This window comes from Crinia signifera, chromosome 3 (assembly GCF_055691185.1).
Source record: "Crinia signifera chromosome 3, ASM5569118v1, whole genome shotgun sequence".
NCBI lineage: Eukaryota > Metazoa > Chordata > Amphibia > Anura > Myobatrachidae > Crinia > Crinia signifera.
The window spans coordinates 314,878,811-314,906,202 of NC_139219.1; the positions used below are offsets into that span (position 1 = coordinate 314,878,811).

The 27,392-nt window shown below is 48.2% G+C and overlaps 1 protein-coding gene and 1 long non-coding RNA gene across 3 annotated transcripts in view; one reads left to right on the plus strand and one right to left on the minus strand.

The window, feature by feature from the left end:
* Window positions 1-1,165: 1,165 nt before the first annotated feature.
* LOC146064801 (uncharacterized) lies at window positions 1,166-27,181 on the minus strand. The gene is made up of 4 exons (XR_014471855.1): window positions 27,132-27,181; window positions 10,861-10,930; window positions 10,605-10,713; window positions 1,166-1,497 (listed from the first exon to the last, which is right to left on the minus strand). It is a non-coding gene; the product is annotated as an uncharacterized LOC146064801 (long non-coding RNA).
* The window catches only part of RCAN2 (regulator of calcineurin 2), a 64,893-nt gene continuing 56,446 nt past the window's right edge, over window positions 18,946-27,392 (plus strand). Inside the window, exon 1 of one of the 2 annotated variants that reach the window (XM_083178681.1) lies at window positions 18,946-19,085. The gene's annotated coding sequence lies outside the window, so the exon portion shown is untranslated. Of the gene's footprint in view, window positions 19,110-27,392 lie in introns of both variants that reach the window. The other variant, XM_083178680.1, reaches the window with a different exon arrangement.

A 27,392-nucleotide genomic window follows, 5' to 3' on the forward strand; every position in this document is an offset into this window, starting at 1 on the left:
GAGAGGGGCGTGAAGGGCTATTTGGGCTCATTACCATATGCATACGCCCCACGTTTCATGGGCGTTCCCATGCAAACGCTGGGCGTACGTATGGTAATGCAGTCGTGACACACGTGTAGGGGGCGGACATATGACATCGCCGGATGTCAGCTGCCCGCCCAGATCCCTGCTTTTGCATGGAAAAATGTCCGTGTGGTCTGAGGTTGTGGGAGCTGGTGGACCACTCGGTCCTGCATTCGATGGTCTGCGACCATCGAATGATGGGGGAGGTTCCCTGAGATGGAGGAGGCGTATTCCATGAGAAATACACGTGCGGTCCGTTCGGCCGGCTTCTTACCGCGTACGGACGAAGTTGGCGATCCGTATGGAAGTTGGGGTTTCGCACGCACGGTCCTGGCCGCATATTCGGATCCGGCCGCACCGATCAGAATAAGGGCCAGGGTGAGAAATTTGGTAAGAATTCTCCAGGTTTTTTTAAAGCGGCAATCATTTACACTTCAAAATCAAACTGGTTTTGCAGTGTAAATGATTGCCACTTTAAAAAAAAAAAACCCTGGAGATTTCTTACCGAATCTCTCACTTTCTGAATCTCTCATCTTATTACATCATTTCACCCATTATCTGTTTGGAAGGTTTGATACATCCCCTATTTTACTGAAACCACTTTTATATGTGCATTTAAAAAATAAAAATCTTATATGACGTATCAGTAACCAGAATCAACTTTATGGTATGTATGGTTATTGCAATTTACACCATGTATATTTTGACATTTCCTGTTTTAATCTATGCATAAATGGGGCCATTTTATCGTTCCAAAATGCAAAACTCAACATTTGCAGGGATTATATAATTGCGGTGACATATCCAAATTCATATTTGTTTGGCTAATGGTATGTAAATAAGATCTGAATTAAACAGGAACAACGGAATTTATGAATCTGTGTGTACACGGCCTAGGGGTAATAGTTCTCCACTTGACATTTAAGATATGCATTAAAAATAGGTTTGAAAATTGATATTGAAACAAATTTTACATGTTCTATTACTGTATTCCCTGCTGTAGTGGCGTTTATGGGTTTATTCACACGTGTGTCCTTTCCATGCGTGTTAAATTCCTGGTCACTGCAAGAAATCAAAGTGTACATTTTAATAATCATAAGCATCATAATTATTATTTATTATTCCATAGATTTTAGGTTGTTGTGTTTTGTGATGCAACTTTCGTTTATTGTGCTACTTGAAGCAGGACAGAAGTTGGACTACCATGGCAACCACAGTCACTGGACACGTGAGAAACAGTGAGGATTTAGAAAGCATTTTGAGCCCTGTCTGCTCTATGCACTTTAAACTCCTCCCCATCCTCTATGGCCGATTCAGACCCATTCGGCCGGGTCTGAATCCGGCCCTGTTCTGATGGTTGGGGGCTCTGCATGCTTCCGACTTGGTGCCTCGCGTTATATTCTCCCTCTATGCCAACATTGGATGGTGACGAGCCTGTTTTAAAAAAAGAATCAAGTAAAACTTATGTCGAGAAAGTTTGGACAGGTCTGCTGTAGATCTATCAACTTGAAATGTCCTAAATGCAGTTTCCTTCCGTAAAACCCAGCAGTAAATTTGGGCTTGGAGTTCCCTCTACCATACGCCCATTTACCTAATCTCATTTCATGCTTCCCTTCCCTTGTTCCGGTGACTAGTGTACACTAATATCATGTGTTGTGTGCTGTACAATGCGGATTATGTTGGCGAGTGTACAGCACGCAGCACATTATATGAATGCAGAGCTCAGTTTACTGACTTGTAGTTAGTGCTAGTTACTGAATAGCCCCTATCTAGCTACTAGTAGACAGCGCAGGACATGTTGGAGTCACCAGCATAGGTGCCGATTTATGTTTTGGCTGGTGGGTGCTCAAGCCAAAAATATAGGGGAGTGGCTTCATGGGGAAGGAGCATGGCCACAAAATAATACTGATTTATATTACGCAGCACAGTTGTCTCCAATATTCAAATTACAGCAACAGAGTTCCAAATACATAAATGCCCCCACAGTGCCGGTACATAAATGCCCCCACGGTGCAGGTACATAAATGGCCCCACGGTGCAGGTACATAAATGCCCCCACGGTGCAGGTACATAAATGCCCCCACGGTGCAGTTACATAAATGCCCCCACGGTGCAGGTACATAAATGACCCCACGGTGCAGGTACATAAATGCCCCCACGGTGCAGGTACATAAATGACCCCACGGTGCAGGTACATAAATGACCCCACGGTGCCGGTACATAAATGACCCCACGGTGCAGGTACATAAATGCCCCCACAGTGCAGGTACATAAATGCTCCCACAGTGCAGGTACATAAATGCCCCCACAGTACCTGTGCCGGCAACATGGGAGGGGGAGTACAGTGGGACATGGATGGGTGGGCCGCTGCTGAGCTACTCAGTCACTGCGCACTATGCGCGCTGTGTGGCGTGGCTTTTGATGTCAGACACCATCACCACACAGGCTGGCCCGCCCCACGTCCGTGTATTACTCCGCAGACAGAAAACACTCTTCCTGCATACTGTTTCCCAGGTGTCCGGTGATGTGGGTGCTGCAGCCGCAAATTAGCAAGTTAATATGGCGGCCCAGCAGCGGGACTCGGGCCTGTGGGTGCTCATCAATTTCCATGGGTGCTTGGGCCCTTGAGCACCCACAGAATCGGCACCTATGGTCACCAGAGTTACTGCCAACAATCTATTCCACCAGGAGACCGCGCTGCTGCCAGTCAGCTGCATTATTGTCTGACAGAGTTTCCTTTCCTGGCCTTCGCTGGGTCCCACTGGTCAGTACATGGAGCGTCTATAAACCGGTTATATAACTCATTCGGTGCTGCATGAACTCTTTTCACCTTCTCCTTGGTCCAACAGAGCAGTTGGGGCCTGATTCTGCATCACTCGGCCCATAACAAATTCGCTGGGGGGACTGATGGGGCGTCTCTGCGAATGAGCGATTATATGCATGTGCAGGGCCGCTGTGCCGGAGCGTCCGAACTGAGGGGGGGTGGCAGTGGGTGGACAGGGGGCTGGCTCATAGGGACACCCACCCTTTCTTGGGTGTGCCCACAAAAATGGTGGGTGCCCCCCAAAGAAAGTGAAGCTGAATCAGGCCCTTAGAGCGACAGGATCAAGGCCTCTCTGGCAGGTCTCCTAAAGGCACAGGCCCGGTTCTACCATGTCATTCCACCACCGTGTCGTACTAACGTGTGTATGCTTGGCCAATGCTCGCATGAAATCTGGTTTCCAAGAAAGAAACTAAAAGGCTATTGTCTAATTCAGAGATCGGCAACCTGTCACACTGCAGCTACTACTACTCCCAACATACATCGCTACAGCAACACTGTGGCGGGGCATGCTGGGATATGTAGTTGCACTGCAGATGGAGTGCACTACATTGACTACCCCAGGGCTAAGAATGAGTACACTGTAAATGGCATACGTGAGGACTTTGTATTGAGGGGGTGATTCAGTTTCAGGTGCTGAATTGACAAAAATCGCTATTTGGCGATATTCATCTCGGGGACGTCAGCAGTGAGGTGGTGCATCCCAATCAATGGAGGAATGAGTGTCCAAACTGTTTTTTTTTGTTTTGTTTGGGGGGATGGGGTGTGACATCACACGCCGCCGCTGCAACCCAAAAGATAGGGGCATCACTGCTGGCTTTGCAGCTAGGCCAGGAAGTCGGGGGTTCCCTTTAAATGCTCACTCAGCTGCGAGTGTTCTGAGTCCAGTAAGCTGGTAAACGCCGCCCATGTGCACAGCTGCTAATAAGTTTGCAGCCATGCACACAGGGAAATCCCGTGGGGAGAAGGAGGCCATCCCAACGGCAAGGGAACGCCTGCGTTTTCTGGGGCAGTCCTTGCATATGGACAGCGAAGGCTAGCTCCGTTCGTACAGACGGCTTGCGCATTCGCACAGCATAACGCCCGATAACCAGAAAGGCTACAAATGCACAGCCATCTGAATCGGGCCCTTTAGGCGGATATCACAGCTGGGGCATCCCCGGTCTCATTGCTGAGTAATACAGACTTCAGCGCTGCTGAATCATCACCCGCAGCTCCTGGGACTAAGCTTACCTCTGCATATTCCTCCCGGTCCCCAGAGAGGAGGCTGGAGGTGTAAGCACAATTCACAGTGTTCTCCGCACTGGAAGCATTACCAGCCTCCCAGACTGCAGGGAAATGGCTCGGAAATGCTGGTACAGTTGCAGATTCCAGCCTAGGATCACCATCGAGGACATCAGATTGTTTTTTAAGCACTGCTCAGTCTGCATGAGCTGAAGCTCACTGAGGCTGGCCCTCAGTCCTGGATACCCGGGTCCGGTAAAGGTGCCTATACACTTGTCCAATATGGACCAATTTCACCCGATCCCGATGGATCGGGCCGAGTAATTGGCCCGAATCGATGTGTTTGGTGCCCCTGTCGGGTCCGAAGTGTCTGTCCGACGTCCAACCCATGTAAAAAGGAAAGATTGTGATGTATCGCATGCGATCCTGCTGCCCGGGAAGGTCCTGGGCGGTTCAGGGGGTTGGGAGGCCCATACACTGCTGCGATACGGCTGCGTGCGGGACTGGAGGGATCGGAGCAGGTATTGGAGATACCTGCTGCGGTCCCTTCTACATACAACCCAGAGGTACTTAATATTCGTGGTTAATATTAGCCGCACGTATGAAATGGTAAATGGGCTCCTATGACATTTAGGGACAGATGCACTAAGCTTCCAAAGTGATAAAATGGAGAGTGATAAACAACCAACCAATCAGCTCCTACCTGACATTTTTCAAACACAGTCTGTAACATGGCAGGTAGGAGCTGATTGGCTGGCTGTTTATCACTCTCCATTTTATCACTTTTACCACTAGATGTGATATGACTCCCTGTTAATATATCTGACATAAATAATGCCGCACAAGGAGGGATTTTTTCCGCAAACCTGCACTCTTTGGGAGAAAAATGACAGGAGCTGATTCGTTGGAGGTTTATCTCTCTCCACTTTATCACTCTCCAGGGCTTAGAACCTCTACCCCCCCCCCCCCCCCAACCCAGTCTGAAATCCACAAGGAACATGCAAAAATAGGGCCAAATACTAAATCCTGCCTAAATGCATAAAACGGCTATTTTTCTCCAAACACAAGTCAGCCATTTGCAGCCTTATTATCATGTCTTTGACCTTTCTGAAATATTTAGGACCTCATGCCGGCTGATTGCTGGGTGAGGATCTGTGCACGTGATCCGGTTACTAAATGAATCCTTTATTCAGAACAACACCAGAGCGACAGGATTCCAGCAAACAAACTGAAATGAGGACCCCACCTAACAGCCTCCGTCACACGGCGGCGGTGGCACCGGGGCACAGACGCTAATAAGGAGCCCGATACATTCTGAGCAAGGAACTAGACTTTCTCTCCCAATGCCGGCACTGTGCTCATCTCCTGAACTGATTCCAGGCCAGATTCTCTAAGCTTCAAAAGTGATAAAATGGAGAGTGATAAACAGCCAGCCAATTAGCTCCAGCCTGCCATGTCACAGACTGTGTTTGAAAAATGTCAGACAGGAGCTGATTGGCTGGCTGTTAATCACTCTCCATTTTATCACTTTTGAAGCTTAGAGAATCTGGCCATTCATGTCCAGGGTATCATGGATTACAAAGTAAGGATGGCCATCGATGGTTGCCATTGATGATGATAGTAGAACTGGCCATCGATGGCAGCTTACTATGTGACTGATGACTATCGATGGTTTTACCTATCGATAATCATCCATTTTCTTTGACCGATGGGCCAATTAGAACCTGGGGGTAGTTCTCCATGGGTGTCAGGGGCGGAGCTATTTTCAGTGTCCCGCAACCTTGGGGGGAGGAAATGCTGTGCCATCGATGGAGGGAAACCAAGTGGTTCTCCCACATCGATAGCAAAAGTATTCTACATCGGCCATAAATAATTGATGATTAGAAATCTCTGATTTTCCTACTACAAAGGCTCTAGCAGGCCGGGATAGCCCTAGGCACAGGCAGGGGAGCCGAGAGAGGGGGGGAGTGGGTACTAATTACCCGGGCCCAGGCTTGCTGAAGGGGCCCCGCAGGGGCCCTGGTCTGACCCCTCCCTTTCCCTTCCATCCCTCCCGGGTAGCAACAGTAGCACACACTTCTACAGCATGTGCTGTGCTGACAGCAGGCTGTAGGTGTGTGCTGCTTCTGAGATTACAGTTTTTAGAGTTTTCTTTCACCCTCCTCTAAACATTTTGGGGGCGTGGCCTAAGTGTGGGAGGTTCCCACAACACACACTTAGGCCACGCCCCCAACATTTTACCGGGGCCCGGCATTCCTCTCGGCTGCCCTGGGCACAGGCATTATAGGCAAATGCATAGCGAAGGGGCACAGTGACAGGGCGGCTCAGCTGCAGTTGGGCAGTGGCCCTGCTGCTCAGGGAAGATAAAACGAGGGCTGCATAGGCTCAAGTGCATTTAAGAGCCTGTGAATTTAGTGATTGTTAAATAAAGTTATTGAAGAAGGCAGATTACCCAGGAAAAGCTCAGGAGTGAGTAGCAGGCTGGTCAGCCAATCAAGTGGCTTAGGGGCGGTAGCTTAGAGAGGTGTATATTAGGTGAAGTCAGGGGAAGTCACTTCCTCTCAGGGCCAGATGTATCAAGCTTTAAAAGTGATAAATTAGAGAGTGATTAACAACCAGCCAATCAGCTCCTACCTGTCATTTTTCAAACCCAGGAAGTAATAAGTCAGTTAACAGCTGATTGGCTGGCTGTTTCCACTCTCCATTGTATCACTTTTTTAAGCTTGATACATCTGGCCCCGAATCTGGAACCCCACCCTCCCTATTCCCTTTCTATCTCTGTGCTACCTGGCCTTTGGGCTTTTCACCTAATTTGTCTTCTATAACTTTAATAAAAAATCAGTGAGAAGGCGCTCTCGACCATCGGTCAGGTGAGGTGTCAGGTGGTCGCTGTGCGGTATTGCCCCCCTTTGCCAGGACGGCTGGTGAGTCCCGACTCACCAATGTCACCAATGTCCCCCCGCTGAGTCCCGACTCAGCGGGGGGACATTGGACACTTCCTTCCTCGCCATGCCATAGAAGGGGCGGGGAATCCGTCACAGCGCGGGCTGTCCCTCACGATAGGGGGTGTTATGGATTGGGGCGTTTCAGTCGCCGCCATGTTTAGCACCCCGGACTGGAACTGGTCTCCAGTGTTCTTTCTTGGCCATCCCTTTTACAAATAAGGGTCATACCATTTTAAATAAATATACAGATGTAGCAGGGCTCATCTTTGCAGGGGATGGCGATTCTACCGCCGTCCCCCGCCAGCGGCCGGCTACCGCCAGGGGCGCGCGCGCACGAGATGCTCCCGCGTCCGTGGCAACGGAGCTTGGCAGGGGTCCCCGCTGCTTCCCCCGCTGTCGGCACCGGTCCCCCTCGCCGCCCCGACCCCCCCCAAACTGGGCAGCGTCTCCCTGAAGCGGAGACGGGCAGGGAGAAGCTGCCCAGCTGCCGTGATACTGGGACGTACGTGCGTGTGAGATGCACACGCGTCCCAGTCTCTGTCGCCGGTGCTCGCCAGTGAAAGGGATCTGGCGAGCGCCGGCCAAGGATGAGAAGCGCTACATCTGTATATGACCATTTAAACTTATGCAGTTGGTGTCTGTGTCTTTATTGTAGAATAAGGTGTCCGTGAGAGTTAATTTTAGGCCTTATATTGTTAAGTAAAGGTTAAAGGACAATCAGTATAATTCAGTAGGCGCCTTAAGTGTCTGTTATTACTTCCTTGCTGAGCAGCAGAGCAGCAGCAGAATATCCAGGCCTGAAGGTAAGTTTGTATATGAGCAATGGAAGATGTGCGGTCTGAAGGGAGGTGAGAAAGCTAATGTCTGCAGGTTGTGCAGGGCACAAAGGTCCCAGAGTAAAGAGAGACCTACACACTTACTGTAACATTGAATTCATGGCCACTGGCACCTGTTTTTATGCCATTTTCCCAGAGATATTGGGCATGTGCTGCAGACTCTGGCATTGTGCCAATCTAAGGAACACACCAAGTGAGGAATGGGCCCATGCACAGCTGCATGTAAGCCCCATACAGCCTTGAAACACCTGTACATGGACTGGAGTGGGAAAAGAGATCTATGGACAGAAAGGCTAAGTAATGTAGGGTACACACCAGGACGACCCGCTTACGATGCACATCGTGAGCGGGTCGTCAGTGTCTCGTCAGACCCGCTCACAATGATGCGGGGGGGCACGACCCGCTCACGATGTGCACCGTGAGCGGGTCCGATCCGATGGCGACCCGCACCCGGCTGTATGGTCTTCATTCAGATCCTACCTGCAGCAGGTAGGATCTCAATAACGACCGCCCGACCCACGCATCGGATCGGTATCGGTATCGGTCCACACCAGGACAGAAAAGGGCCCAATCACCACACAATCTACATCCAATTGGTCGGAATTGGATCTAGATTGAGGGGATCGGGCCCTAGTCGTCCTGGTGTGTACCCAGCATAAGAGCTGTGAAGGGGGCAATCATATACCTATGGGACAGAGGGGGTAGTGGAAACTCTGGAGGGAGCAATAAGAGATCTATGGACTGGAGGGGGCAATAAGAGACCTATGGACTGGAGGGGGCAGTGAGTGCTCTGGAGGGAGAAATAAGAGATCTATGGACTGGAGGGGGGCAGTTAGTGCTCTGGAGGAGAAATAAGAGATCTATGGACTGGAGGGGGCAGTGAGTGCTCTGGAGGGAGAAATAAGAGATCTATGGACTGGAGGGAGAAATAAGAGATCTATGGACTGGAGGGGCAGTTAGTGCTCTGGTGGGGGCAATGAGAGACCTATAGACTGGAGGGGTGGTAAGAGCTGTTGAGGGGGCAATGAGATATCTATAGACTTGAGGGGGTAGTGACAGCTGTGGAGGGGGTAATTAGAGCTCTATGGACTAGAGGGGGAAATGAGTGCTCAGGAGGGGGGCAAAAAGAGACCTATGAATTGGAGTGGGTAGCGGGAACTGTGGGGATAATGAGAAACCTATCGACTGGAGGGAGCAGTGAGTTGCTTGGAGTGGGCAAAGAGAGACCTTTGGAATGTAAGGGGGTAGTGAGAACTGCGGAGGGACAACATCAGATCTATAAACTGGAGAAGGCAGCGATCGCTGTGCAGTGGGCAATGAGGTATCTATAGAGGCGGCAAAGAGAGACCTTTGGATTCAAGGGGGTAGTGAGAACTGTGACGGGGCAATGAGAGATGTATGGAGTGTAGGGTGTAGTGAGCGGCATGGTGGGGGCAATAAAAGCTCTATCAACTGGAGGGGGCAGTGGAGGAGGCAATGAGAGATCTATGGACTGGATTGTGTAGTGAGAGCTATGGATGGGACAATGACAGATCTATGGACTGGAGGACACAATAGAAGATCTATGGACTGAGGCAGAACTTGAATCTTCTCAGCACTTTGGACTCTTTATATTCCTTGAGTGATTATTTAGATTCCTGTGATACTGTATATGTTTACATATTTGTTCTCTTTCATTTATGGATTTTTTTTGTTAGCTATACAGTACAATATGTCCATATGTAATGAGGCAGAGACAGCATCTCTCCACATGGAAGTAATGTGGAGGATCCAGACCAGAGCAGTAGTAGAAACCAGGTGTGTAATCAGCAGCACCTGGGATATCCTGATATAAGGGTTTCCAGGGCAGAGTAACCTTGCTCTTGAAGGTGGATTAGCCGCCCAAGCGATAGGCCAGGGGTGGGCTATGTAAGGGACCATTGGATCCCTTGCAAGAGTCTGTTATGCTGGAATTCATCTGCTATGCTCTGACCTGCATTGAAAAATAAAGAACAAAGTCTTCATCTGAGTCCACATGTGTGGACTGCTCCTGTGGCTGGTGCAGTATCTCTGTCTGACTATGGCATCTGCGGCTGCGCACCTTTGAACGCAGCTGGCACTCCCGCCGTAACATGCCTACTGAGGTGGCCCATTTTGGCATGCACTACCAGCCACCACCCAGTCACTGCCCAGGAACGGCCATCACATTCCACAACACGTCCGACACTGTCTGTCCCCATGGCAACAGCAGGTTTGTGCGTAAACTCTGGGTAACTGTAAAGGATATCAGAAATTCGCATGCAAGCGCAGATGCAAAAAAATTGCTCACCTACACGAACATGGGCGCTGCGTGCGGATTGCGTACAGCTTAGAATCAGGCCTGATGCAAGCCGGCTGAGCAAGGGGAGAGTTTTGTGTGGTATAACGCAGCAGTACCATTGTACATGGGAACAGCTACGGCAAAAACACAGCTTATCCTTAAGTGACATCGCCTTGGGCAGGATAACGCTGCCTCTTCTGGGAATCAATACTGAGATAGTCCCGTAACCATAGTAACATAATAAACATGACAATATATAAAAGAAATGTGACCCTTCTCTTTCTTTCCTAAACTCTACTGATGCAGTAACACCAAGCGGATCCAGTGTAGCTGTGCCCATACAAATCCATTCACAAGCCTCAACATCGAATGATATTTTCAGTGTGTGCAGTGTCTGTGCGCAGCCCAGGACTTACTTGGCGGGTGCGATAGAAACAGGCTGATCAGGAACGGAGCTGACGTCACACACGCCTGTGTTTTCCCTGATGCTTCCAGAAAATTGGCGGTTAACACCCCCAAATGATTCTGATTTGGAAGTAAAGAAAAAAATACACAAAGCAAATAACTTGTACCTGGGTAAAACCATGCTGCACTGCAGGTGGGGCAGAAGTAGCGTGTGTGAGGGGTACGGTATGGTGCCTGGTGCCGTGAAGGTGTAGCTTGACCACTTACCTGGAGCCGCACCCTCTCACCTTCAAGCCATGACGAACCACCGGTCCTGGTAACTCTCCGGCATGATCACCTAGGAGGGAGGAGTTGAGGTGAGAACTCATTTCTTAGCGCAGAAGAATTCCTTAGCGCAGACTGATGCGCTCTCCGTCCCGCAAGGTCTCTACAAAAGGAGCTTCGAGCTTAAGGGAAAGTCACTCTTGGCCCCAGAGCCCAAATTAACACCTATCGGCACTTGCACACCTTAGGTGAAAATTCGACCTTGCACTGAGTGCAAGATCCACGGCATACTTGACGACTTTTCGAGAAGCCTCTCCGGGTGAAGCCCAGAGAGGACAGCCGGATCTTCAGGTCAGGGGGCAGGGACGGGGCTGATGGCTGAAAGCCCCGCCCCCAATCCAGGCAAATGCCGCGATTCGCGGGTCCGCGAGTAGGGGGGGCTAAAATGACGCAAAATGATGCGATTTGCAACATTTTAGTCCCGCCCCTTGCCGCGGACCTGTGAAAAAATGGTAATTAGTGCGGTAAGAAAGGGGGTGCGGGAGCTGCCAGGCAAAAGCGGAAGGATTGCCGACCTTCTCGGGGGGCCGGGAGGGGGACCCGATTTTTGGGAGCCTCCCGGCAATTCTGGGAGGGTAGGCAAGCCTGATCCACGGTCCACCCAGAATAAGGGGGATAGAAAGAGACAAACACAGAGGGACAGAGATGACACTCAGGGCGAGATATACTAAGCCTTGAAAAGTGATAAACCACCAACCAATCAGCTACTATCTGTCATTTTTAAAACAGAGCCTGTGACATGACAGTTAGCAGCTGATTGGCTGGTGGTTTATCACTCTCCATTTTGTCATTTTTCAAGCTTAGTGCCTCTGGCCCCCACCATCCTCAAATTAAAACTCCCTGTAAGGAGATAAAGACAACATCACCATGCAGGGCCTATCACTACCTAATGTGACACACCACTATCTGAACTACAACACACAGCCCTCAAACTGACAGTGTGTGTGGTGTCGCACAAACACTAACGATTCTGCCCTGCATGGGAATCATTCACCATAACATCACAGTACAAGAGCAACTGTCTCTAAGTGTCTGCCTAATTACCTCCTCACCACCACCTACAAGGCTCTCTCCTCCTCCACCGCTCCTTACCTCTCTTCCCTGATCTCTATCCACACTCCCTCCCGTCCTCTTCGCTCCGCCGCCGACCGCCGCCTGACCTCTCACCTAATCACCTCCTCCCACTCCCGTGTCCAAAACTTCTCTTGCGCTGCCCCCCTGCACTGGAACAACCTCCCGCCACCCATCATGCTTTCTGATTCCCTTACCTCCTTTAAGGGCTCCCTCAAAACCCACTTCTTCTTCCGACTAGCCTATCCCTCCTCCTAACCTCTTTCGCTCCTCCTATCCTGCCTACCCTACCCCTCCATCCGTTCCTACTTATCCTATTGTTTTTCGTTCGTCCACCCACCTCCTTTTAGTATGTTAACTCTTATGAGTAGGGCCCTCCTTCCTCACGTACTCACCCTACCTCTTTACCTCACCAGTGCTCCTGCCCTGTTCTTCCCTTCCTCTACTTCATCTTCAGTCCGCTCGACAATTTCGACACCTACTTCAGAACTGATGCTGATATTAGTTCTACCAGCTATACCCCTATTTATGCTGTATTTTATCAATGCGCCCTGTACGTTACCTTGTAATTTGCTTTTTGTTTGCTATGTACGGCGCTGCGGACACTTTGTGGCACCTTATTAATAAACAAACTACTACTACCCGGCCGAGAGCATCTCCTGCACGCCCCTGTCATTGGTAAGCCATTGTGCGATGATTTCCCTCGGTTTCTCTAAGACGTTCTCAGCGGTGTGCCTCTTACGGAACCCGGTGATACACCGCATAGCCTGCCCAGGAATGAGTTGGTGTTTGTCAGATGCTAATCTACTGGTGCCACCGCTGTTGTCGATGTGTAAGGCATTACATATACCCAGTGGGCGCTCTCACTCATGTAGTCCTTTGTTTACCCTGTACCACTTGTCCATGTGTCCGTGGTTAAGTGGACAGTGGATACATTGCCATTTTTGAGGACACTAAGATCAATTTTCTAGTGTCCCTGTGCAGTCTGGGAATAGGGAAGTGGAATCTATTTGGTACCAGGGGCACAGTACCATCAACTGACTAAATCCCACTGCACTGATGGCGGATACTGGGCACACGGCTAACACCAGCATAGTTGTTATGGCCTCAGTAATCTGCTTAGCAACAGGGTGACTGCTGTCATACTTCATCTTCCTCGCAAAGGACTGTTGGAAAGTCAATTGCTTAGTTAAATAGTAGAAGTTGTCATCTGACTTCCTCTCTGGGATCACAATCGACTCCCAGTAGCAGTAGACATAGCAATCTAGGATCCTACGGAGGAATTCTGGATAGGATAGGAGTCAGTCAGAGCTGCAAGTAAGGGGTACGGAGTGGTACGGCATACCTGTAAGAAACATGTTGCAGGTACGCCGTACCACTTGCCCCGCTGTCTAAGTCTAATTATAACGCGGCCACGTTTTCTAGTCCCCACCGCGGCCCGCCCACCCAGCGTTATGATTTCATGCTGTGTGCAGCTGCCCGGCTCTCCTCCAAGTAGGTGCCAACCCACCCTGGCCTTTCCCTGTTCCCATTTTCTTGTCCCCTGATGCCGCAGCCGATTTAGCCAATCCCCCCGGCTGCAGCTAAGTAACACAGCAGCAGCCCGGCTAGTGGCTCCATGACCTGACAGCAGCACTGCAGTGACTGTCACTCGCAGAACCAGTGGCAAGGTGCCCTATGTAGGCTATGTTGTATGTATATATATATATGTTTGGCGACCATAAAACGCTGGGGAGGTTCCCCTTGGCATGTGAATGGGTGTTCATGTACAACATCTGTTTGCAAGCCTTGCGAACAAATTCGGTGTGCGAATTGTGGTGCTAGCTAACCAATCGCAAGGAGGGGTTTGGATCATTTGAAAGGGTGCGTGCATGCGTCCAAGCAAATAAACCAGAATAAGGCCCAATGCCCCATATAGTGCTGATTATACATAATGCCCTCTGTAATACAGAGTCCCCTTCCGGCCGACTCCTCCACCGACGCCATTGCTGCCGCCGCTGAGAGAGAAGCGGAACGCAGGCTTCGCGCACCTGTCCGGCAGTCCTCGTCAATTTGAAATATGGCACCGGCTCATGATCCAATCTGAGCTCGCGGCCCAGCAGTCAATCACAGCGGCAGCCGGTACGAGAGCTCTGATTGGCTCAGAAACCATCCCTACATTTCAAATCGCTGTGGGCTGGGGGAAGCCTGAGCTCCTATGAAGAGCAGCTATGGGAGGATGAGGGCGATGCAGCCAGCAGCAACCACCATCGGGTGCCCCAATGACCACAACTGTTAGCAGCCGGCAGGAGCACCAACGAGACAGCGTGTCTATAAACATATCAATGGTACACACTGGCCGACGGACCAGCCATATATCACTGACCGTGTGTATGTATTTGGAGGCTTCATGTAAAAGCAGACAGTATTTACCTTGCACAGAAAAAAAAAAAAAATTCTCCCATATTATTATTAACAGTTTCTTTTATATCGCATACATATTCCGCAGCGCTGTACAGAGAACATTAGAACATTCACATCAGTCCCTGCCCCAGTGGAGCTTACAATCTATATTCCCTACCACATGTACACGCACACACAGACATTCTAGGGTTAATTTAGTTTATAGGTGTATGGTCAGTGCAGTATAGCACACTGTATAGGTGCATGGTCAGTGCAGTATAGCACACTGTATAGGTGCATGGTCAGTGCAATATAGCACACTGTATAGGTGTTTGGTCAGTGCAGTATAGAACACTGTATAGGTGTATGGTCAGTGCAGTATAGCACACTGTATAGGTGTATGGTCAGTGCAGTATAGCACACTGTATAGGTGCATGGTCAGTGCAATATAGCACACGGTATAGGTGCATGGTCAGTGCAGTATAGAACACTGTATATGTGTATGGTCAGTGTAGTATAGAACACTGTATAGGTGTATGGTCAGTGCAGTATAGAACACTGTATAGGTGTATGGTCAGTGCAGTATAGAACACTGTATAGGTGTATGGTCAGTGCAGTATGGAACACTGTATAGGTGTATGGTCAGTGCAGTATAGAACACTGTATATGTGTATGATCAGTGCAGTATGGAACACTGTATAGGTGCTTGGTAAGTGCAGTATAGAACACTGTATAGGTGTATGGTCAGTGCAGTATAGAACACTGTATAGGTGTATGGTCAGTGCAGTATAGAACACTGTATAGGTGTATGGTCAGTGCAGTATAGAACACTGTATAGGTGTTTGGTCAGTGCAGTATAGAACACTGTATAAGGTGTATGGTCAGTGCAGTATAGCACACTGTATAGGTGTATGGTCAGTGCAGTATAGAACACTGAATAGGTGTTTGGTCAGTGCAGTATAGCACACCACACTGTATAGGTGTATGGTCAGTGCAGTATAGCACACTGTATAGGTGTATGGTCAGTGCAGTATAGCTCACTGTATAGGTGTATGGTCAGTGCAGTATAGAACACTGTATAGGTGTATGGTCAGTGCAGTATAGCACACTGTATAGGTGTATGGTCGGTGCAGTATAGCTCACTGTATAGGTGTATGGTCAGTGCAGTATAGAACACTGTATAGGTGTATGGTCAGTGCAGTATAGAACACTGTATAGGTGTATGGTCAGTGCAGTATAGCACACTGTATAGGTGTATGGTCAGTGCAGTATAGAACACTGTATAGGTGTATGGTCAGTGCAGTATAGCACACTGTATAGGTGTATGGTCAGTGCAGTATAGCACACTGTATAGGTGCATGGTCAGTGCAATATAGCACACTGTATAGGTGCATGGTCAGTGCAGTATAGCACACTGTATAGGTGTATGGTCAGTGTAGTATAGAACACTGTATAGGTGCTTGGTCAGTGCAGTATGGAACACTGTATAGGTGTATGGTCAGTGCAGTATAGAACACTGTATAGGTGTATGGTCAGTGCAGTATGGAACACTGTATAGGTGTATGGTCAGTGCAGTATAGAACACTGTATAGGTGTATGGTCAGTGCAGTATAGAACACTGTATAGGTGTTTGGTCAGTGCAGTATAGAACACTGTATAAGGTGTATGGTCAGTGCAGTATAGCACACTGTATAGGTGTATGGAAAGTGCAATATAGCACACTGTATAGGTGTATGGTCAGTTCAGTATAGCACACTGTATAGGTGTATGGTCAGTGCAGTATAGCACACTGTATAGGTGTATGGTCAGTGCAGTATAGAACACTGTATAGGTGTATGGTCAGTGCAGTATAGCACACTGTATAGTTGTGTGGTCAGTGCAGTATAGCACACTGTATAGGTGCATGGTCAGTGCAGTATACAACACTGCATAGGTGTATGGTCAGTGCAGTATAGCACACTGTATAGGTGCATGGTCAGTGCCGTATAGAACACTGTATAGGTGTATGGTCAGTGCAGTATAGAACACTGTATAGGTGTATGGTCAGTGCCGTATAGAACACTGTATAGGTGTATGGTCAGTGCCATATAGAACACTGTATAGTTTGGTCAGGGCACAATACAGTATAGCACATGACTGTATAGGTATATGGTCAGTGCAATATAGTACACTGATTTAACACTATATATAGTGGTCAGGGCACAGTACAGGGGGGTGTGGTATAGGGTTCCGATAGTCAATAGCCCGACATCGGGATCCCGACTGGCCGGACTCAGACAGCATGGCAAGAGCAACAAAGCCCCTTGCGGGCTTACTGTGCTCGCCACGCTGCGGGCACGGTGGCTCACTACGCTCACCACCTATTCTATTCTCCCTCTATAGGGGCCGGTGTCCGTCGGGAACCCGTCTGTCTGTGTTTTAACAGTCGGGATCCCGACGTCGGGTAAATGACTGTCAGGATCCCGACTGTCGGGACCCCATCCGGCACCCGTACAGTGTAGTACACTGTATAGATGTGAGGTGGGTGCACAGTGCAGTATAGCACACTATATAGGTGTAAGGTCAGTGCACACTGGAGTGTAGCACACTGTAAAGGTGTGTGGTCATTGAACAGTGAGCACACTATATAGGTGTGTGGTCAGTTCAGTAAAGAATACTGTATAGGTGTTTGGTCATGGCACAGTACAGTAAAGTACACTATATAGCAGGTGTGAGGTCAGTGCACAGTGGAGTATAGTACACTGCATAGGTGTTTGGTCACAGAACAATATAGTACATTGCATAGCAGGAGTGAGGTCAGTGCACAGTACAGTATAGTACACTGTATAGGTGTGTGGTCAGTGCACAGTGCAGTATACTATAGTACACTGCATAGGAGGTGTGTGTGGTCAGGGCACAGTACAGCAAGTATGAGGTCAGTGTATAGCAGGTGTGAGGTCAGTGCACAGTGCAGTATAGCACACTGTATAGGTGTGGTCAGTGCACAGTGCAGTATAGTACACTGTATAGGTGTTTGGTCAGGGCACAGTGCAGTATAGTACACTATATAGCAGGTGTGTGGCCAGTGCACAGTGCAGTTTAGTACTATAGTACACTGCATAGGTGTGTGGTCAGGGCACAGTACAGTACACTACACTACACTACACTCTATTGCAGGTGTGAGATCAGTGCAGTATAGAACACTGTATAGGTGTGTGGTCAGTGCACAGTGCAGTATACTGTAGTACACTGCATAGGTGTGTGTTCAGGGCACAGTACAGTATAGTACACTGTATAGGTGTGAGGTGAGTGCACAGTACAGTATAGTATACTGTATAGGTGTGAGGTCAGTGCACAGTGCAGTATAGAACACTGTATAGGTGTTTGGTCAGGGCACAGTACAGTATAGCACACTATAAGTGTGAGGTGAGTGCACAGTACAGTATAGTACACTGTATAGCAGGTGTGAGGTCAGTGCACAGTGCAGTATAGTACACTGTATAGGTGTGAGGTGAGTGCACAGTACAGTATAGCACACTGTATAGGTGTGAGGTCAGTTCACAGTGCAGTATAGAACAATGTATAGGTGTGACGGTGAGTGCACACACTACAGTATAGTACACTGTATAGCAGGTGTGAGGTCAGTGCACAGTGCAGTATACTGTAGTACACTCTATATGTGTTTGGTCAGGGCACATACAGTATAGCACACACAGTATAGCAGGTGTGTGGCCAGTGCAGTATAGTACACTGCATAGGTGTGTGGTCAGGGCACAGTACAGTATAGTACACTCTATAGCAGTTGTGAGGTCAGTGCAGTATAGCACACCACACTGTATAGGTGTGTGGCCAGTGCACAGTGCAGTATACTGTAGTACACTGCAAAGGTGTGTAGTGAGGGCACAGTACAGTATAGTACACTACACTCTATAACAGGTGTGAGGTCAGTGCAGTATAGCACACTGTACAGGTGTGAGGTGAGTGCACAGTACAGTATAGTACACTGTATAGGTGTGAGGTCATTGCACAGTGCAGTATACTGTACTGTAGTACACTCTCTATGTGTTTGGTCAGGGCACATACAGTATAGCACACACAGTATAGCAGGTGTGTGGCCAGTGCACAGTACAGTATAGTACACTGTATACGTGTGTGGTCAGTGCAGTGTGCAGTATACTGTAGTACACTGTATAGATGTGTGGTCAGGGCACAGTACAGTATAGCACACACTGTATTATAGCAGATGTGAGGTCAGTGCACAGTTCAGTATAGTACACTGCATAGGCGTGTGGTCAGGGCACATTACAGTATAGCACACACTGTATTATAGCATGTGTGAGGTCAGTATATACACTGGTATGTTGCATGTCTTCAGTGAACTGTCAGTGTGGAGGTCTGTGTGCAGTACATTATAGTACACTGTATAGCAGGTGTGAGGTCAGTGCACAGTGCAATATAGCACACTGTATAGCAAGTGTGAGGTCAGTGCACATAATTACAGTATAGCACACACTGTATAGCAGGTGTGAGGTCAGTATACACATTGGTATGTTGCATGTACTCAGTGACCTGTCAGTGTGGAGGTCTGTGTGCAGTACAGCAGCACAGTGTGGGAGTGGAGAGGGCCGGAGCCATTGGCTGTGCCAGCTGCCAGTTATGAGTGGGTGGGCTCTGCACGCAGGGCAGCAGGAGGAGAGGGCGCTGCAGCTGCTGGACACACAGGAGAAGCGCTGCAGGTAGGAGCTGCGGGGGGATTGCAGGTAAGAGGGGCTGCAGCTCTACAGTATATTATCAGCAGCAGCAGCAGCAGCATTGTTGTACAGTACATTACCGGCAGTATGATAGCAGAGGTCAGTGTGTCTGGTACCACGGAGATGGAGGCAGAGCTGCAGCAGGTCTATGGGGGGAGCTGCGGTATATGCAGCATGGGGGTCAGTGTTGTTTATATGGGACCTGCAGGGAACACTGGCTGTATGTGTTATGGTGGTATATTCACTCTGCAGGGAACTTTCATGTTGTCTGTGTATTATCCTGTGTACTGGGAGTATACAGCCAGGAGTGTACCCATGGTGATGGTGTATATAGTGTATATAGTGTACTGGGAGTATACAGCCAGGAGTGTACCCATGGTGATGGTGTATATAGTATATATAGTGTACAGGGAGTATACAGCCAGGAGTGTACCCATAGTGATGGTGTATATAGTGTACAGGGAGTATACAGCCAGGAGTGTACCCATGGTGATTGTATATGGTATATAGGGGGAAATTTACTAAAGGAAATGTGTAAAAAATAGGTGTAAAAATAGGTGTATTTGTATCCAGAAATACACTTATTTTTGACATTGACTATCCCGAAAATACGGCAATTCGTATTGATAGCACATCAATACGAATTGCCGTATTTTCGGGATAGATATAGTGTACAGGGAGTATACAGCCAGGAGGTACCCATAGTGATGGTGTATGGCATTATATATAGTGTACTGGGAGTATACAGCCAGGAGTGTACCCATGGTGATGGTGTATGGTATTATATATAGTGTACAGGGAGTATACAGCCAGGAGTGTACCCATAGTGATGGTGTATATAGTGTACAGGGAGTATACAGCCAGGAGTGTACCCATAGTGATGGTGTATATAGTGTACATGGAGTATACAGCCAGGAGTGTACCCATAGTGATAGTGTATATGGAGTATACAGCCAGGAGTGTACACATGGTATATGATATTATATATTGTGTATAGGGAGTATACAACCAGGAGTGTACCCATAGTGATGGTATATGGTATTATATATAGTGTACAGGGAGTATACAGCCAGGAATGGACCCATAGTGATGGTATATGGTGTTATATATAGTGTGCAGGGAGTATACAGCCAGGAGGTGCCCATAGTGATGTTATATGGTATTATATATAGTGTACAGGGAGTAAACAGCCAGGAATCTACCCAGAATGACGGTATATGGTATTATATACAGTGTACAGAGAGTATACAGCCAGGAGGTCCCCATGGTGATGGTATATATAGTATACAGGGATTATACAGCCAGGAATGTACCCATAGTAATGGTATATGGTGTTACATTTAGTGTACAGGGAGTATACAGCCAGTAGATACCCATAGCGATGGTATATGGCATTATATATATAGTGTACAGGGAGTATACAGTCAGGAGTGTACTCATGGTGATGGTATATGGTATTATAAATAGTGTACAGGGAGTATACAGCCAGGAGGTGCCCATAGTAATGGTATATATAGTGTACAGGGATTATACAGCCAGGAATGTACCCATAGTAATGGTATATGGTATTACATTTAGTGTACAGGGAGTATACAGCCAGTAGATACCCATAGCGATGGTATATGGTAATATATATATTATATATATATATATATATATATAGTGTACATGGAGTATAGAGCCAGGAGGGCCCCATAGTGATTGTATATGGTATTATATATAGTGTACAGGGAGTATACAGCCAGGAGTGTACCCATAGTGATGGTATATAGTATTATATACAGTATAGTGTACAGGGAGCATACAGTCAGGAGTGTACCCATGGTATATGCCTATATGGTATTATATATAGTGTGCAGGGAGTATACAGACAGGAGGTACCCATTGTGATGGTATATATAGTATATATAGCGTACAGGAAGTATACAGCCAGGAGTGTACCCATGGTATATGCCTATATGGTAATAAATATAGTGTGCAGGGAGTATACAGCCAGAAGTGTACCCATAGTTATTTTAAACAGTAATATATATAGTATACAGGAGTGTACTTATGGTAATGGTATATAGTATTATATATAGTGTACAGGGAGTATACAGCCAGGAGTGTACCCATGGTGATGGTATATGGTATTATATATAGTGTACAGGGAGTGTACAGTCAGGAGTGTACTCATAGTACTTGTATATAGTATTATATATTGTGTACAGGGAGTATACAGTCAGGAGTGTACTCATAGTGATTTTATACAGTATTATATATAGTATACAGGAGTGTACCTATGGTAATGGTATATAGTATTATATATAGTGTACAGGGAGTATACAGCCCGGAGTGTACTCATAGTGATTGTATATGGTATTACATATAGTGTACAGGGAGTATACATGGTTATATATCATGCATTCCCAATCATGTTTCTCAAGGCACACTATAGCTGTGTACACACTGGCAGATATATCTACAGACGGATCGGGCAGCATGTCTCCATACACGCTGGCCGATCCGTCAGAACTGACACCCCAAAATTGGTGGGCACATGCACCTGCCCACTGTGCTGTCAATCACCGGTGGCTCTCTGCGCGGCGTTACGGGCATTTGGTTGATTGCCCATACACACAGCATGATGCGCTCATATATCTGTGAACGACGCCATTCACAGATATATCGATGGTACACACTGGCTGATGGTGCATCAGTATATCAGCCGTTTAGTCGAATGACCGATGTATATGTGTACGCATTTTACGGTCAAGACTGACTTTTATTCTGGCCACAGATGGCCGAATTTGGGATGGGCCCGTCTGCCCCAAACAGGCATCGACACACTTGCGTTCGCAGGGGTATGCCCAGCCTTTCTATGGGCGCGCCCACCTGAATCGCCCCCTTAATTAGTACTTCTGCTATTTTGATTTAAACACCTGTGCTGTGCTCGGCTAGTGTGCCTTGAGGACCGTGGTTGGGAATGCCGGCTATATAGGAGGTCATTCTGGATGATACTCGAATTCACAACGGCGAGTGATGCTGATGGACTGTACATATTTGCTTTTGCGCATATTCAGGCCATCTGTGCGACGTATAGTTGCCGGCTCATTCGAACGGAGCAGTGGGGGCGGCGGACACAGGTAGCGACCGTCATGGGCGCTACCTGTGTCCGCCGCCCCCACTGCTCCGGCATTACATGGGTGTCCCGATGAAAATGCTGGGTGCTTTCATGGTAATCCGCCCATGACACGGGTGCACGGGGCGGGCAGCTGACGTCATTGGATGTCATCTGCCAGCCCTCTTCCCGTACCAGTGCGCCGCAGATCTGAGTCACCAGCGAGTGACTTAGATTTGCGAGAGCTGTAGAAATCATTCGATAGTCGGTGACCATCGAATGATTTCTGCCCCGCACACAAGCTGCAAATGGATGTTTATGCAAAACATCCATTCGAAATCGTGCGGGGAGAATCTGCAAGCGTGCGGCGGGCGGGCGTTCATGCGGGCAGCGTTTAGTTGACTCGTAGAGCTGTGAATTTCGAAGATTTGCGAGTCAACCAGAATGACCTCCATAGTGTACAGGGAGTATACAGGGAGCGGATAATGGGTTGTCGCATTGGGAATGCACAGTGTTTCCTGGGCATGCCCCCCCCCCCCCCAAAAAAAAAGCGTGTGCCCTGAAAAATGCTGTGCGTCCCCATGTGAACGCAGGCATGTGGAAGTGCGCACATGTACCGATCGATGGAGCAAGGTTGCCCGCACAGTAAAACAACATTGTTCTGTAATGTTCGGTGTATAGTTTCAGGTGTTGCGTCATCGCGTTTCAGACAAATTTTGGCACAATTTGCAGCACTTGGACGCGAGTGATAGGTCACTCAAAAGGGCTTAAAAGGGCCCGCCCTTTACTGCAACAACTATTGAGCTACTCTGAAAGTTTTAGAAGCAGCTGCACTCGTGAAATAGCGTCATGCCACGAAAGAAGAGCAAGGATCCGAGTCCAAATCCGCCACAAAACCGACAACCGCCATTAACTTCGGCAGAGCGGAGCTGCAGGTATAGAGAGAAGAAAACATTAAGAGAATCGGATCACCAGGAAAGAAGTTATGGGGCGCCAAATACTAGCGAGCAAAACAAAAACGGCGCGTGCACCGCTTCTCCGCAGCCGGGTCTCTCGGGTGGGCCACCAACGAGGATGTCGTATGTGTATTTACGAATTCGAGACGAAGCTGACTTGACCACTCATGACCCAACCTTGGTCACAATGAACCCCAACATTTGCCCTTCAATACTGTTACTAAAGCAACCAGCAGCGTCGTCGCGCTACTCTGGCACAAACAAACAGTTCGCCACACTATTTCTAAACAATTCCTTCGGCCATGTGTGCGGTGTCTGCAATTGCCTCTGGGCCAAGGGCGAACTGCGCAAGTGCACCACCGATCACATTTGTGTAGTAACTACGGCGTGACGGAGTACAGAGCAAATGCGGAGGTTCTGGCATGCGGTACATGTGTGCGATCATTGCAACAAAATAAATTGCCACCCATGGAGTCCACCTTCAAGTATGTGCGGAAACCGACTCATCTGCCACAGCTCACCGCGGTGGAAGAGCGTCTCATGTGTCCGCGTCTTCCGTTTATGCAAATACGGGCTCTCGCTTGGCCACGCGAAACGCCTACTACACTCGGCAGTACCTCCATCGATCTTGCATATACGCGCAATTTGGACATACGAGCTCATCAATATGTTAGGCTAGCTTTGTCTGACAAATAAACAAATCATAAAAAAACTATGGGGGATTTCTGGTTCATTCGCTCAGATGCGAATTCGCATCCTTGTGAGTGACCCGGATCCCGCCTTGCGAATGGTGGTACGCCCGCCTACCATTCGCAAGGCCGTATGTTCTCACTGACTGCGAAATGCGCATCTGCTACGTGTTTCATTCATTATCCGATACCCTAACAAGACAGACATGTAATACATGTTCGGTGGGTACCACTAACGGCAATCTACCACAAGCTCTTTTTTAAAAAAAAATTTTTTGAACAGGTAAAAAAAATCATCCGATGATCGGTGACCATCGAATGATTTTTCGCCCGCAAGGCTGCATGCGAATGGCAGTTTAAGCAAACACATCCATTTATATGCAAATGCAGGCATTCAAGGCATGGAATGGCCAGCATCCTTCCCAGACCTAAACCCCATCGGGCTGGTTTGGGATGAACTGGACAGAGGCCCTTATTCAGATCTGATCGCAGTACAAATTTGTTCTCAAAATGGGTAAAACCATGTGCACTGCAGGTGGGGCAGATGTAACATGTATACAGAGATTTAGATTTGTGTGAATTATTTTGTTTCTGTGCAGGGTAAATACTGGCTGCATTATTTTTACACTGCAATTAAGATTTCTGTTTCAACACATCCCACCCAAACGTAACTCTCTCTCTGCACATGTTACATCTGCCCCATCTGCAGTGCACATGGTTTTGCCCATTTTGAGATCAGATTTGTACTGCGATCTGATCTGAATAAGGACCAGAATGTAGAAAGAAATGCAGCCTAGCTTCATGGGATCTTATGCTACAGTGCTGGCAAGAATCTCCCGAACAATGGGCCTGATTCAGAACTGATTGCTGGGCTGCTAAAAAGCAGAGCCGTTCGATCACATAGCCGCTGCCCCGCCAGAGCGAATACCCGCCCCCCAATCCTGCAAATAGGCTGTGATAATATCAAATAATCAAATATAATCGCAGCATCAAATGATTCCCCCACTGTGTGCAGTGTCTAAGTAGCCCCAGACTTTTCGTCGGCTGCGATGACACATGCAGATCCGGTCCGGAGCTGGCGTCCGATCCTCTCCCAGAAAATGGGTTTCCACATCTCCACACATCAGACATGGGAGAGCGAAATTGGCGGGCGTACGCCTGGCTCAGACTCATACGTTTTCACTGCTATCTTGGAAACTCCTTCAGGTGGCCGCAGCAAATCACAACCTGGTAAACCCCCAGTCAGCTGACCAGGCTAAAACCAATCACAGGCCCCATCTAGACAGGTGGGCTGTCTAATACCCATGTGTGCCAATTTCACTGCTAAATCTCCATTTTCCTGTTGGGAATTTGATCTGGTACTTGTGTATTTTGGCGGCGCCCCCGATGTCCGTCGTACGACGAACAGATCGCATCGCATGCCATGCACCCGATGGCATACGATGCGATGCGACGCGATTTTGACCCCCTATACGACCAAAAATTGTATAAGCACCCTAATGGGTGCTTACAATGTTAAATGCACCCCCACGCCACCCCCCCACTATAAACGTGAACCCGAAGCGTGGCGAGCGCAGCGAGCCCGCGAGGGGCGGCGGTACGCGTCCTACGACCTTTTCATACCCCCACTATCCACGTCGGCGTGGAGTTGAGAATAGAATAGTGTGGCGAGCGCAGCGAGCCCTGCGAGGGGACGCGGATACCTTCACAGGTAAACGCGTCCCTTCGCGGGCTTCACAGGTATCCGCGTCCCCTCGCGGGGCTCGCTGCGCTCGCCACGCTTTGGGCTCGGTGGCTCGCTGCGCTCGCCACACTATTCTATTCTCAACTCCACGCCGACGTGGATAGTGGGGGTATGAAAAGGTCGTAGGACGCGTACCGCCGCCCCTCGCGGGCTCGCTGCGCTCGCCACGCTTCGGGTTCACGTTTATAGTGGGGGGGTGGCGTGGGGGTGCATTTAACATTGTAAGCACCCATTTGGGTGCTTAACATTGTAAAAGCACCCATTAGGGTGCTTATACAATGTTTAATCGCATCGCATCGTATGGCATTGTATGCCATGTACAATGGCATACAATTTCAAAATTGTATGCCATCGTGCACTATCGTACGATATCGCATCGCATACCATCGTATGCGTTATGGTATGCGATGCGATGGGCGCTGCCAAAATACACAAGTACCTTTGATCTTCAATGTGCGTTTTAGTTGCAATGTTGTGTGACACAACCACTTCATGAGATTGCACTGATTAACGCTATAAACGCTCAGCCTCCCTGCACCCATCACCCCATGTGTACGGGGCTTTAGAGTGGTATTGAGAGGCTTTTTTGTATTTTTCTTGTGGTCAAAGATGTTTTTTTTTTTTAAATAAACTGTAATCTGTATTACACATAAGTGTAGGGTGTTATGCTGGGTTTGAAGGAAAGTTGTAAATCAGCGATAATGTAAAATGGATTTTAGCAGAACATTTTTGAGCCCTGTGACATCACAAAGGCTGCTTATGATGTAAGTCAGTCACATGATCAATTAAAACCTGTCTATTTTTACCACTGATATCTGTCTGTCTGTCCATCCATCCATGTGTCCGTCTGACTACCTACCCACCCACCCACAAACGCTGTTTATGATATGTCAGTCACATGACTACATTGCACCGCTGATGTCTGTTCATCCATACAACCAAAATTATTTTCTCATACAACGTTAAGACAGCTTACCGTACATTGTGTGTATGATGCCAGATGCTTACCTGATAACCTACACACAGTAAATCACAACCTTCTTGCATTATACTGAAGAGATCTATCTATATACTTCTGACATTATTCTCATGTAACATTAAGGATGTCCATAACCCCTGTCTTGTCCTTCTCTTCCTTGCCATCAGGCCCCCTTGCCAGAACCTCATGTCACCTGTCTGCATCTCCCCTCCCCCTAGATTGTAAGCTCCTTGGAGCAGGGCCCTCCTGTTCTCACAGCCCTCTTCTCTCGCACTGCAATCACAGCTCCCTCCTGCTCAGAGACCGTCTCACTTGTCTTCGTTCATCTTTTCCAACGACTGTACGCAGATTGCTCCTCTGCTTCCCTGCATCTCAGCTGTATTGTGTACTGTAATTTTGCTGCTAATTGTTACCTGTGCTCTGTTTTAGTTTTCCAATTACGGTAATATGCAGACTGTGTACCCCGTACGGTTCTAATGTGTGCCCTATGTACGGCGCTCCCAACCCCTTGTGGCGCCTTATATATAAATAAAATGTAATAATTTCGGTTAAAAAAGGTTTACCTTGATTTGTGAGATAATATCGGTAGATACAGCTGATTACTGACAGTTCTATGCCAAGCAGTGACATCACAAAGGCTGCTGATGATGTAAGCCAGTCACATGATCAGCATACAGAGATCAAAACCTGCCTCTGTCTGTCTGTCTATCTATGTACAGATGTAGCCACAATAATCTATGACATAATGCACATGCAGTGGAAATGGCACAAGTCCCATTCACGTGCTCCATGCATGCTGGATGAAAGAGCATTGATAGATAGAT